Here is a 12,737-nt window from a genome sequence, read left to right on the forward strand (position 1 = left end):
CAGATGAAAAGGAAACTGATAGTCATGCAAATAGTTCAACAGGGCTCAAAATATGAGCCCCTCTCAGCAGCAACTGCTCCCCTAAGTCAGCTGTACTGGATGGCACCTAGAAAGTTTTTTGGTAGCAGGCTGTATTACTTCAAGAAGCAAGCTATCATCCTGCTGACACGAATAATCCCCAGAATTGTCAGTCTCCCAGGCAGAGACTTCAGGCAGAAGGAAACTCTTTCATGAGGGGCTTGGGAGGTGGTTCTGGCTGCTGTTTCAACCATTGAAGGTCACCAGTGACATCCTAATGTCCTTGCAGGTAATGGTGACTGGCTGTTCTAGAAAAACAGGCAGGAACTTTGGAGCCAGAGTCAATCCAAGGCCTGCTCTGAAAGATGCTTTCTGGAAGAAAGCATCAAATGAATTAATCCATTAGGAATATCCACTTCTATCTCTGAGAGATGTGGCATTTGAGAGCTAGATCACTGACACCGAGTTCAAAGCATCAGTCCTGGGGAATGTGTCTCTCTCATACCATTTTGGTATGTTGGGCCCCATCTTCAATTCCCAGGACAGAAGTTACCATGACCCAGGAAAGAGAGTTCCTAAAGACTCAGCTGCCCAGAAACATATCTTTGGAGACAAAACATGCAAATATCAAGGCCTCAGTAAGGGCTGGCTATAAAGAAATGGTCAAGAGGGACCATCAAGTACAACTTTCCTCATTCCCCAGGAAGCAAAGGACCTAGACTTACTACCAAGAATTGCCTTCCCAGCAAAATTTAGCATAATCCTTTAGGGAGAAAATTGATCGTTAATGAAATAGAGAAATTTCAAGCATTCCTTGATGGAAGGTCCATAACTGAATAGGAAATCTGACATTCAAACATAAAACTCAGAAGTAGAAAAAGTTAAATATAAAAAAGTAATCAGAAGAGACTTAATAAATGTTTATATTTATATATGGAAGGATGGAGTAAGGGAAGCAGTGATCAGAAGCAAAAACTGATTTCTGAAGAGGGGTAGGATAAAAAAAGAGAGAGATCAGACAGAAGAATAAGCAGAAGAAAATAGCATAGAAGGAAATACACAGTTAGGATTCATAACTGGGAATGGGAGGGGCTCACCCATAAAACAAAAGAGAATAAAAAAATTAGGAACTAGAATTCAACAAAGAATTGTAAGAGACACACTTGAAACAGAAAGACACATGCAGTTAAAATAAGAGATTGGAGCAGAATTGATTAGGCTTCAGCTGAAGTTAAAAAAAAAAAAGAAAAAAGCAGAGGTAACAATCATAATCTCAAAGCAAAAACAAAAATCTAATTAAAAGAGGTAATAAGGAAAACTATATTTTGTTTAAAAGTACAATAGACAACAAAGGGTTATGGAGTTTTCAGGGAAGACTAGCGTATCTGGTATGAGGAGACCCAGAATAGCCCTTTCAAGGGTCATTCACCTTTGCTCATGCACCTTTAACATCCACCTACTACCCAACTCTCTTTGTGGCATCAAGAAGCAATATCATGTGCAAAGGCCACATAATGGTAAAAGCATCCTATCAGATGGGCTTCTCCATAAATGAACAGTTTTTTCCTGCACACAGGTGACCCAAGGCATGGTCATTTTGTAACCAGATAGAAGCAGCAGTGGGATTCAGCATTCCATTGGGAGTCTGAACAGCCTTTGCAAGGTCTGTATCGTTCATCGCTTGACACAGGGAACAGTCTAAGGGGCCCTAAAATTGTCTGCTTCAATCAACCTTAACTTGATCTGCTTACTATGGTAGGCAGAAATCCTACTATTCAATTGAAACACCAAAAAAGTGTACCAAAAAATCTTGTGAAGACAATTCCACTCACCATTGTTACATGAAATGTGCACATGCATATGAACAACATGAAGTTTAGTAGACTTGAAATACAAATAGAGAATTATTGTCACAAGAGAACTCAGCTGGTATCACATCCAAATAGTAGTACTGAGTGAAACAAGGCTGTCAATTAAAGAATAGCTTATTGAAATTAGAACTGTATATACATTTTTCTGAAGTAGATGCAGTGATGGAGAGTGCCATGAAGCTGGCATAGGTTTCACAATCAAATATAAGCTTGTCAACAAGCTCATAAGCCTCCCAAAAGGAATGAATGACAAGCTCATGACAATGTGACTGTCACTTACAGGAAAGTTCCAAATCAATCATCAGCGTCAATGCACCCGACATGACAAACCCTGATGAAGTAAAAGAATAAAGTTTTATAGAGACATGGAAATCCTCATTTGTGTGCCAAAAGAAAATGAGCTTGTAATTCAGGGTGACTTTAATGCTAGTGTATGCACAGACTATCAGACATGGCAGGGAATAATGGAGACATTATTGAAATCTTCTGTGTCTCATGACCTCATCCTCAACACTGTCTTCCATTTACTCAAACACAGTAAAATTTCATGGATTCATGCTTGCAACAAATATTGCAATTTAATAGACTATGTCAATGTGAGGAAAAGAGGCAGAAAGGATATAAGAGTAATGAAGTCAATATGTGCTGCAGAGTGCTGGACTGATCATAGCCTTATCCTCTCCAAGCCAATATTTGCATTTAACAGAAGAAGCAGCTCTAAGGCAAGACAATTTACTAGAAGACAATTTCAGCAGAGTAGATTGTTTTTCCATGAGTAAACAGTTAATTTCTTATTTGGAGGGAAAGCTGAGCCAATACCACACTGAGAACAGAAAATACAATGGAGCAAAAAAAAAAAAAAAAGTGGGCAAATTTCAGAGATTTGGTGTACAACGCTTCATTCATTTGTGGGCCAGAACATTCAAATATCAAGATTGGGTTAATGAAAATGATCAGAAAGTTCAGAAGGTACTAAATGAAAAAAAGACAACTCCATGGAGTTTATCTGCAAGACAGTTTGTCTCTAAAAAGATAACGTTTAACTGCATCAAAAGTAAAATGCAGATGAAGCATAGAGAGATACAGAATTCTTGGCTCAGTAAGAAGAAATTAAATTTTATGTTAATAGTAACAACCCAAAGTATTTCTATGATATCTTAAAGGTAATTAATGGGCCACAGGGCTATGATGCATTCCAACTATCAATGCTGATGAAGCTAATTGGTGATAAGATCATGATACTGCAGAGATGGAAGAACACTTTTTAGTGTTTTCAACATCAACCAAGATGAAGTCAGTGACCATAGGTTGAACTAAATCCCTCTCTAGGAAAACATCCAACTACAGAAGAGGTTTTGAAGATCATTAGGCTCTTCTCATGTGCACCTGGTGCTAATTCCATTTCAGCAGAGATTTACAATTGAAAACAAAAAAGCCACTGGACCCACAAATAAAAACTAGGAGCTAGTTTATTTAAATAAATAAACAAACAAATAAACAAATAAATACATAAATGAATGAATGAATGTAAAGTAGATAAAACCAGTGGTGGATTTGATTAAAAACAAAGAAAACCAAATTACCAGGATTAAAAAAGAAGAATGAATACATCACTAACAAAAATGAAATTAAAACTCTTAATTATTTTAACCAAAAATATGCCAATAAAGATGAAAATTTAGCTTCATAAAGTGGATAAATTTTTACAAAAATATAAGTTGACCAACTTAAGAGTAGAGGAAATGGGTGTTTTATTGTTTTTTTTTAAAAAGATATTCTATCTTAGAAAATAATTTGAATTAGTCATAAATTAATCCCCTAAGAAAGACAGGACCTGATGGATTCTTATGGGTATTCTACCAAAATTTAAAGAACAATTCCAAAAAATGTGTAAATTTTTTGAAATAATGAGTAAAGAAAAAATTCTTAAGAAAATCCTTTTATGACACAAATATGATTTTGATAACTAAACCAAGGGAAGCAAAAACAGAAAGAAAACAACAAACCAATCTTTGTAATGACTATATAAAGTAAATAAAATAAATATTAGCAAAGAGATTATAACAATTTATCAGAAAGATCACATGCAATAACCAAGCTTTATTCATATCAGGAATGCAGGAATAGTTCCATATTAGGAAACCTATAAGCATAATTAACAATTTCAGCAAAAAAAAAAAAAAAAGAACAAAAATGATAAATTCATACAATTAGATGTAGAAAAAGCTTTTAAGGTAATAGCTCCATTTCTACCCTCCAAAAAATTATAGAGTATAGGAATAATTGGAGATTTTCTTAAAATAAGAGTACTCATCTAAAATCAAGGGAAAGCATTATATGTAATAGGAATAGATTAGAAGCCTTCCCCCAGAAGATTAGGGTGAAGCAAGGATAACCATTATCAACACTTTTGTTCAACATTATATCAGAAATACTAGTTACAGTAATAATAAAAACTGAAGGAATAAGGAAATAAGCAAATAAAATTATCACATTTTGCAGATAATATGAAGGGATACTACAGAGAACCACAGAAAATTGTAAAGAGCTGAAACTCTTGAGTCGATGCACTGAGGTTGGACAACCAAGCACTTAAGACTAATTACCGATTGGACAATACTTTATAAGCATATGCTTGGGAAATGGCCCTTCCCATTATTCTGTGCTGGCTTGATAATTGGTGTATACAGAGAATTGTAGAACTCCACTAGGGGGTGGAGTTAAGACTAACCAAGGAAACTTCTGGGCGGGAGATGAAGAAGGAAGATCGCAGAGATTCTGATTCCATCCAATTCAATCCTACCTCTAAAGACTAAGAATAAAGACTAAGGACTTTTGCTTATCCTCACTCTGGCTGATTCTAAGGTATCCAGGGTGCTAACACGGTCATCACAGAAAATCAACTAAAGTTCTGACTAAAACAAAAAGCAGAAATTTAGTAAAATTGAAGGACATAAAATAAACTTATATAAATCTTCAGCATTCTAAAATGCCAATATATCTATATGCATATCAAAATTCAATGGAATCCAGCAGCAAGAGAAAGAAAAATTCCATTTAAAATAAATGCAGATAACATAAAATGTTTAGAAGTGAACCTACCCAGACACACTCAAGATTGAGAAGAACTCTTCACACAAAGACAGATCTAATCAATTGGAGAAATATTCATTGCTCATGAAAATATAATATGTATGTGTGTATGTGTGTGTGTGTGTGTGTGTATAATAAAAATGATAATTCTGTATAAATTAATTTACCAAGTCACCATACCAATCAAATTATCAAAGAAAATTTTTACATAATTGTGGGGAAAAAATGAAATTTATAAGGATGAACAAAGAGTCAGGAATTTTAAAGAAATGAATTTTTAAAATATAAAGAATTAGTCTAGGAGTACCAGATTTCAAATTATATTAAAAGGAGTAATCATGGGGCAGCTAGGTGGTGCAGTGAATAGAGTACCAGCCCTGAATTCAGGAAGACTTGAGTTCAAATCTTGTCTCAGACACTTAACACTTTCTACCTATGTGACCCTAGGTAAGTCACTTAACCCCAATTGCCTCAGCAAAACAAACAAACAAATAAATAAATAAGGAGTTATCATCCAAAGAATCTGGAAGGAGCTAAGGAATACAGTAGTTGATCACTGGAATAGAATAGGTTTGCAGCAAACAGAAATAAATTGATAAACCCCAAAATCCGATCTTTGGGATCATCAACTATTTGAAAAAAGCAATCTGGCAGAAACTAGGCATAGACCAATATTTCATGTCTTATACCAAAATAAGGTCAAAATTAGCAAGTGATCTAGGAAAAAATGGTGATATTTTAAGCAAAGTAGGGAGAATGCAATAGTTCAATTTAAAGATTTATAGATAAGGGAAGAATTTATGACATATAAAACGGAGCATCACAAAGAAGTAATGTATAATTTTGATTACTTAAAATGTAAACTTTTTTGGGGGGAAAAACAAAACCAAGGCATCCAAAACAAGAAGGCAATTAGGAAAATGGAAGTTTTTACAGCAAGTTCTCTGATAAAGGTTTCGTCACTCAAATATAGCGGGAACTGAGCCAAATTTATAAAAATAAGAGCCATTTCATAATTGAAAAATTGTCAAAGGATATAAACAATTTTCAGAAGAAAAGATCAAAGTAACAAAAGTCATAAAAATTTTCTCTAAATCATTAATAATTATAGAAATGTACATCAAAATACCTCACATCTTATCAGATTGGCTAGAAATAAAAAAATGATAAATGCTGAGAAGTGGAAAAATCAGGATACTAATGCACTGTTGGTGTTGTGTTGAACTGCTTCAGGCCTTCTGGAGAATAATTTGTACCTACATAACCCAAGGGAACATAAAACTTGTAAATCCTTTGACCTAGTAATGTCACAATTGGTTTTGTATCCCAAAGAAACTAAAGAAAAATGGAAATAAATGTACAAAAATATATATGACAGTGCAATCAGGGAAGTGTTTGTTGGATTAAGAAATTGAGTAGATACCCATCACTTAGTTAATGGCTGAATAAGATGAAATGTATGATTCTGATGGAATACTATTGTGCACTAAGAAATTATGAAAGGGATTGGTTCAGAAAAACCTGGGAAGATTACTGTGAACTGAGGGAAAGTGAAATGAACAGAATCAGGAGAATACTTTACACAGTCATAGTAAACTTTAATTTTGTGCAACTGTGCATAGCATAGCTATTCTAATCAATACAATGATCTATGAAATTTCCAAGGATTCATGATGAAAAGTGAAAAGATGAACTCTGAAGGCAGATTGAAGCATATTTTTTCACTTTAATTATTATTATCTCATTCCAACACGCCTAATATCAAAATATTTTGCATCACTTGACATGCAAAATGGGTGTTATATTGCTTGATATCATGTCTGGAAAAAGAACTAGAAGAAATGAAAGTATTTGGAACTCAAAATTTTAAAATATATGCCAAAAAAAGAAATCTGAATTGTTTTGTAGACGAAAGATAAATAGATCTCTATGGTATTTTTTAGTTTTAAATATTTAATTTTCTGATAGCAACAATTTCTAGGGTTGAGAGACAGAGATGTAAAGAAGTAACTGGCACTCAGCTGGCAAGGCTGGGCTATGAGAACAGGAGCCTATCCCTCTTCCTCAGTGCTGACTTACTAAGGAAGAAAAGAGGCCACAGGAGATAAAGGTGGGAGGAAAAGACCATGAGAAGCACAGGTGTGCCCTGTGTGCACTCTAGGTGCCCTCTAATCAAAGACTAAAAATTCCCACTTCTCCACTGAGGTGGACACTAGGAAGGACAGCATGGTCTGGGTAATGGCCAGAAGAAAATGGTTATTTCTCTTATGAAGATGACACTATCTTTAGGCTAATATTTCTTTAGAAACAGAGAACAAAGAGATGACATGTTTAGGAGGGGGGAAGCACTGATTACCAGAGGCATCAGAAGCTTCCAGGAGGAAGGGGCACCAGGAAGAATTCTGGAGGAATACATATGCACTAGGAGTTCATTCCCTAAGACTCTTTGCACAGAGGGGAGGACTGAAAACTGAAGTGTCAAGAACTCTTATACACAAGGTTTTTCTGAGGCTTCTCTGTCTCCAGCAGCTAGGCAGCCCAGTGAAGGAAATAAAGGGCCTAGTGGTCTTTTGGAGAGGACTACAAAAAGGAAAGATCTTTGTCCTAGGAGGAGTCCCAAGACTGGGCCAATTTGGGGGAAAGTGAAGAGGTGAGAACTTACTACAAGAGATGTTAATAGAAGTGCCCTGTGGATGTGAGGGGATCAGTTGAGTCCATGGCAAGGGAGTCTTCAGAGGAAGTTACCCTAGGACAGACAGAAGACTCCCCAGATGGAAGTACAAGGAATCCAAGGAAAACAGTGTCATTGAAGAAGAAAATCCCAAGTCTCCTGATGGATGCACAGACTACTGGTTACCCAACCCCAGGTATTTCTTCATGGGCAAGGCCAGACGGGTTCCATCTCCTGGCTTTGCAGACATAGCCCAGTGAGGAATAGTACATGCTCCAAGGAGAACTTGTACAAGCTGGAGTAGGAAACAGAGGGGCTCCCAGAGGGACACTCACAGAGTGGTGCCCCTTTATTAAGACCCCCTGGAACTCCAGTTCTCACAAGTCTTTGAGGTGACTACTGGAAGTCCTCTGATTTCTCTCCTGCTTAAAAGTGCAGAAATGTAGGAGGGAAAGCACTCAGCTTCCAGCAAAAGCTACTCCTGATGGGAGTTACTTGTGAACTACATTTACATGTTTGAGGTATATAGCAATTTCCAGAAACCATTTTGGACAAAGGTTTCAATCTTCAAAAGGACAAGAAAAAGAAGCAGTACTCCCAAATATAACATAATAAAATATGTATGTCCTCACTTTCTGTTTCTAGGATTCAAGAAGAGGGAGAGAAAATCCTTACACATGAGGCTTCTGGTGAAATCTAAAGATAGGTAGCACAAATTTCCTCCTTTCTTCATTCCCAGAGAGATCCAATCATTGACAGGAAGCACTTGCTTAGAATTTGATATATGTATCTGGGTTTTCTTTGTGCAGCCAAAACCCAAATAAAAATAATGTTTAAAAAAAAAGTGTTCATCAAGTAGGATTCTCCAAAGGGAAAAGTAAATGAAATAGGATAAATTCACTCAGCTCCCAAAACATCAGAACACCAATATCTTGTCCTGCTTTAACTGGGTCATAATTTACACAAAGCTCCAACTGCTCTGGATGATATCACTTTGGATAGCATACCCTTCATTTGCTATCAGTTTTTCAAACAGCTCCTCTACCCACTATAGCTTCCCATTTCCACCATCCTTTGGTCCCTCCTTCTGCCTGGGAAAATTATACTTGTTATTAGTTTAACTAATAATGGATAACACATTCCTCTCCATCACTACCCCTTCTTGTGGGGGAAAATTTAAAGCAGATTTCATGAACTGATATGTGCTTATATTCTGCAGTAAGAGTCTTCACAGACTACAGATTTAATGATGACTATCTGGAAGGGCCAACTCAATCTCTTGCTTTCTCTTCCTCCATGATCACTAAGCCTATTGCTAATGCTCAAGTCCATTCTGCCTTCCAAGTTGTTAAATTCTCTCTCTCAACTCCCTCATGTGGGTGGAAAGTCTGTATTTTTGTAGCAAGGGATAGGAAGGAAGTATAAATGCTCAAAGCTTCTCCTTCATCTGGTCCAACATCAAGATCCCTTTGGATTTATTCTTCCTATTTGTGATTATTTTCTTTATGCTTATTCTGTATGTAGTCGAATTCAACACACTGCACCTCAAAAAGTTTGGACATGGCAGAGCATTCTGAAGCCAAAGATAGTGCTGGGAGAAAGCATCAGTTTTGGATTTGGGGGCTGCTATGCCATTTCAGTGCTTGTCCAGTCACCTCAGCTAATTTCTGAATCACTCACCTTTCACCAAGATGCCTTGGATTATGATGAAAGGGGGAGTATGGAGGAATATGGAGGATGAAATTCTCAAAGCAGTAGTAATGAAATATGGGAAGAACCAATAGCCTCAGATTGCTTCACTGTTGCATAGGAAATCACAAAACAGTGCAAGGCCAAATGGCTGATATGAATGGCTAGATCCAAGAATTAAAAAAACAGAATAGTCTAGGGAGGAGGAAGAAAAGCTTTTACATCTGGCCAAATTGATGCCAATCCATTGGAGATCCATCGCCCCAATCACTGTTCATCCAGTGATATGAAGCTGCCCAAAAATCAATGAAGAGAAGACAGCAGGTGATCCATGAAAACTTAAACCTGGAGAGATTGATCCAAAGCCAGAAATGAAAGTAGTAAGGCCCGATTCAATTGATATGGATGAGGATGAACTTGAAAAGCTCTCAGAAGCTAGAGTTCATCTGGCAAATGCCCATGGAAAGAAGGCCAAGAGAAAAGCAAGAGAGAAGCAACTAGAAGAAGCAAGGCATCTTGCTGCCCTTCAAAAGAGAAGAGAACTTCAAGCAGCTGGGATAGAAATTCAGAAGAAAAGGAAAAAGAAAAGAGTATATTATAATGCAGAAATTCCATTTGAAAAAAAGCTTGCTCCAGGTTTTTATGACATGTGAAGAAAATTATCGGGACTTTAAGAAATTACGACAATAAAATCTTGATGGGGAGTTAAGATCTGAAAAGGAAAGTAGAAATAGAAAAAACAAATAGCATTTGAAAGGAAAAAAGGAGTCTGACTTGCCATCAGCTATTTTTCAAACCACTTTCTCTAAAAAGAGAAGCAAATTAGTATTTCCTGCACCTGATTTCAGATGCAAAACTTCAGAAAGTTGTAAAAGTTGGCCAAGCAAGTTAAATTGCATGTCAAACAGCAGAGGAATCTGGTATAATGAATTCTGCTTCCATACTCTTTTTGCCTGAATATGTCAGCGACAATAGTATTGCTCTGAGACACCCAAAACTCCAGCAATCCAAGACCGAATTCTGTAGGAAGCACAGAATTTAATGGCTCTTACCAATGAAATGTGATTTTAATACACCATTGCATGAGAGTGACTTCTCTGGTGTGATTCCTCAATGACAGACCATTCAGACACCAAACACAGTCTTGTCTACCCCATTCAGGACTCCTTATGGAGCTGAAAAGTTGACTCGAAATGGGATAACTCCTAAACCAGTTGTTGGCACTACCACAGGTAGAATCCCTCTAAGAGACAAATTAAACATAAATCCTGAAGAGGGACTGGAAGATTACAATGATCCCTCATAGGTGAAGCAGATAAAAAGAGAATCTCATGAACATCTCATTTAGGATTGATGGGCCTTTCTGCCCATTGATTGTTCTCCCAGAAAATGCTGAAAAGGAGCTAAAAGACTATGAAATTGATAAAACTCATGTAAAAGACACTGCTGATATAGATGCTCAAAAGTAGGTGATCCAGGATGCAAAACATGTAAAGGAATTAAGACAAATGCTCAAAGCTGTTCAGAACGATCTACCAAGACCTTCAGAAGTAAATGAAACTATCCTAAGACCCTTAAATGTAGAACCACAACTAACAGACCTACAGAAAAGCAAAGAACTAATTAAAAAAGAAATGATTACAATGCTTCATTATGATCTGCATCATCCTCATGATGATATCTCATCCTTATGGAGAACAAATTAGAAATAAAAAGGGGGAAACTGTAGGATTTGGAAGTAAGAGTATTGAGCATATAACTTATCTAGAACACAACTCCCATGAGAAATTCTCCAAAGATGAAGTGAAGAAAGCTCATGCAAGACCTTTTGACACAGGAGATGGAAGTAGTAAAGCAAGGAATGAGCTATGGCAAGCTGTCCACCAAAGTTTAAAACCAGGTGTGGGAAGAATATTACAGTCAAGTTTTATATGTACTTAGGCAGAGCTGATACACATGAGCTAACTTGGCTAGGAAAAAAACAAAAACAAAAAACAAACAACAAAAGAAAACCAGGATTGAATCACTTGAAAAAAGAGTTGAGATAAAGAGAGGTCATATGACCACAGAAGTAAAAGGTCTGCAAAAATGGAAAAGATGAAAATTTTGCTTGGTGGCTACTAGTCTCAAGAGATGGGAATAATGAAAAAGATGAATGATTTATAAATTATTTAGAGCTTTGTATTTTTGAGGAGTTAAAGAAACATGAGAATCCAGCAATTCCAAAAAGACTGGAGTGTTGAAAAGAAGATGTCCAGCAACAGCAAGAAAGAGAAAATGAAATTCAGCAAACATACACAGATTTGCTGCTGGAGAAACAGACTTTAAAGTCAAAATACTGAAACATTTGAATTTTGTTACGGAGAGTTAGATGCTAGTTTTCATCTTCTGGAAGAAATGAAGCTGATGTTTATTCCATCAAAACATTTGCCTGTTATCTATGACTTTTAATGTTTTGAATGGATTCCATTGTCTAGATTTTTTGTTTAAATTCTGGCCCCACAAGAATTTTTAGAGGTTAATTTATTAAGAGAATCATCTTTCTTTTAGTAATGTCATGTTTGCTGAATTTTTTTTTGTTTGATGTTGAAAAAATCACATTATTTATATTTAAAATGTTCTTAAATGTGTTGTCTGTGAGTAAATTCTTGAATAAAAATTAACTGTAAAAAAAAAAAGTTTGGACATTCTCTAGACCCAATTATAGAAGTTTTTAATTAAAAATTTTACTTTTATTTTTAGTGATTATGATTCCTTCTCCTTCATTGAGCCAAAAAGACAAAAAATGTAAAACCTTCATTTCATATATATATATAAATTCCAACAAAATATATTTCCTCATTTAGTCACACTAAAAAAATGCAAGTCTCATTTTGTATTTTAAATCTATTACTTCTCCAGAAGGAGATGAGAACAATATTGTTCTTCAGTCCTCTTGAATCATGTCCATCTATCTCTATAAATATGTGATCTCCATACAGGTCCAGACCAAAACAGACACACAAGCAGTGTTTAGTCTTTATCCTTTTTCCTTTCTCCTTTCAAAACATTCTCTATACAATTAAAAAACTGGTATTTCTAAATCATAGGAGATACCATATTATGTAGTTCCAAGGATTCAGTAGCTTTCCTATTGACTCCAGATAAAATGCAAGTTCCTTTGTTAAAGCCCACCAGAGTGCTTTATAAGCTCATCAAATATTGCTTGCCTTGCAAGAGGTAGGAAGATGCCTCAAAACCACAGAGAGAAGCTGAAGGACAGTAGCAACTCCAGAAACTGAGTCTCTTGGGACACTTGTGATTGAGAGAATGAAAGTACTAGAACAATGTATTTATAAATAGTGATTAGTAGATCAATGTTAACTCTTTGAGAGAGATGAGATGAGATGACTCTG

The 12,737-nt window shown here is 36.0% G+C and overlaps 1 pseudogene and 1 gene segment (V, D, J or C); one reads left to right on the plus strand and one right to left on the minus strand.

Annotated features, from left to right (window-relative positions):
• LOC127547486 (immunoglobulin kappa light chain-like) overlaps positions 1 to 12,737 on the minus strand; it is a 387,121-nt gene that overhangs the window by 175,479 nt on the left and 198,905 nt on the right.
• On the plus strand, positions 9,281 to 11,891 carry LOC127547482 (cell division cycle 5-like protein; annotated as a pseudogene).

Source organism: Antechinus flavipes, chromosome 2 (genome assembly GCF_016432865.1).
Source record: "Antechinus flavipes isolate AdamAnt ecotype Samford, QLD, Australia chromosome 2, AdamAnt_v2, whole genome shotgun sequence".
Lineage (NCBI taxonomy): Eukaryota > Metazoa > Chordata > Mammalia > Dasyuromorphia > Dasyuridae > Antechinus > Antechinus flavipes.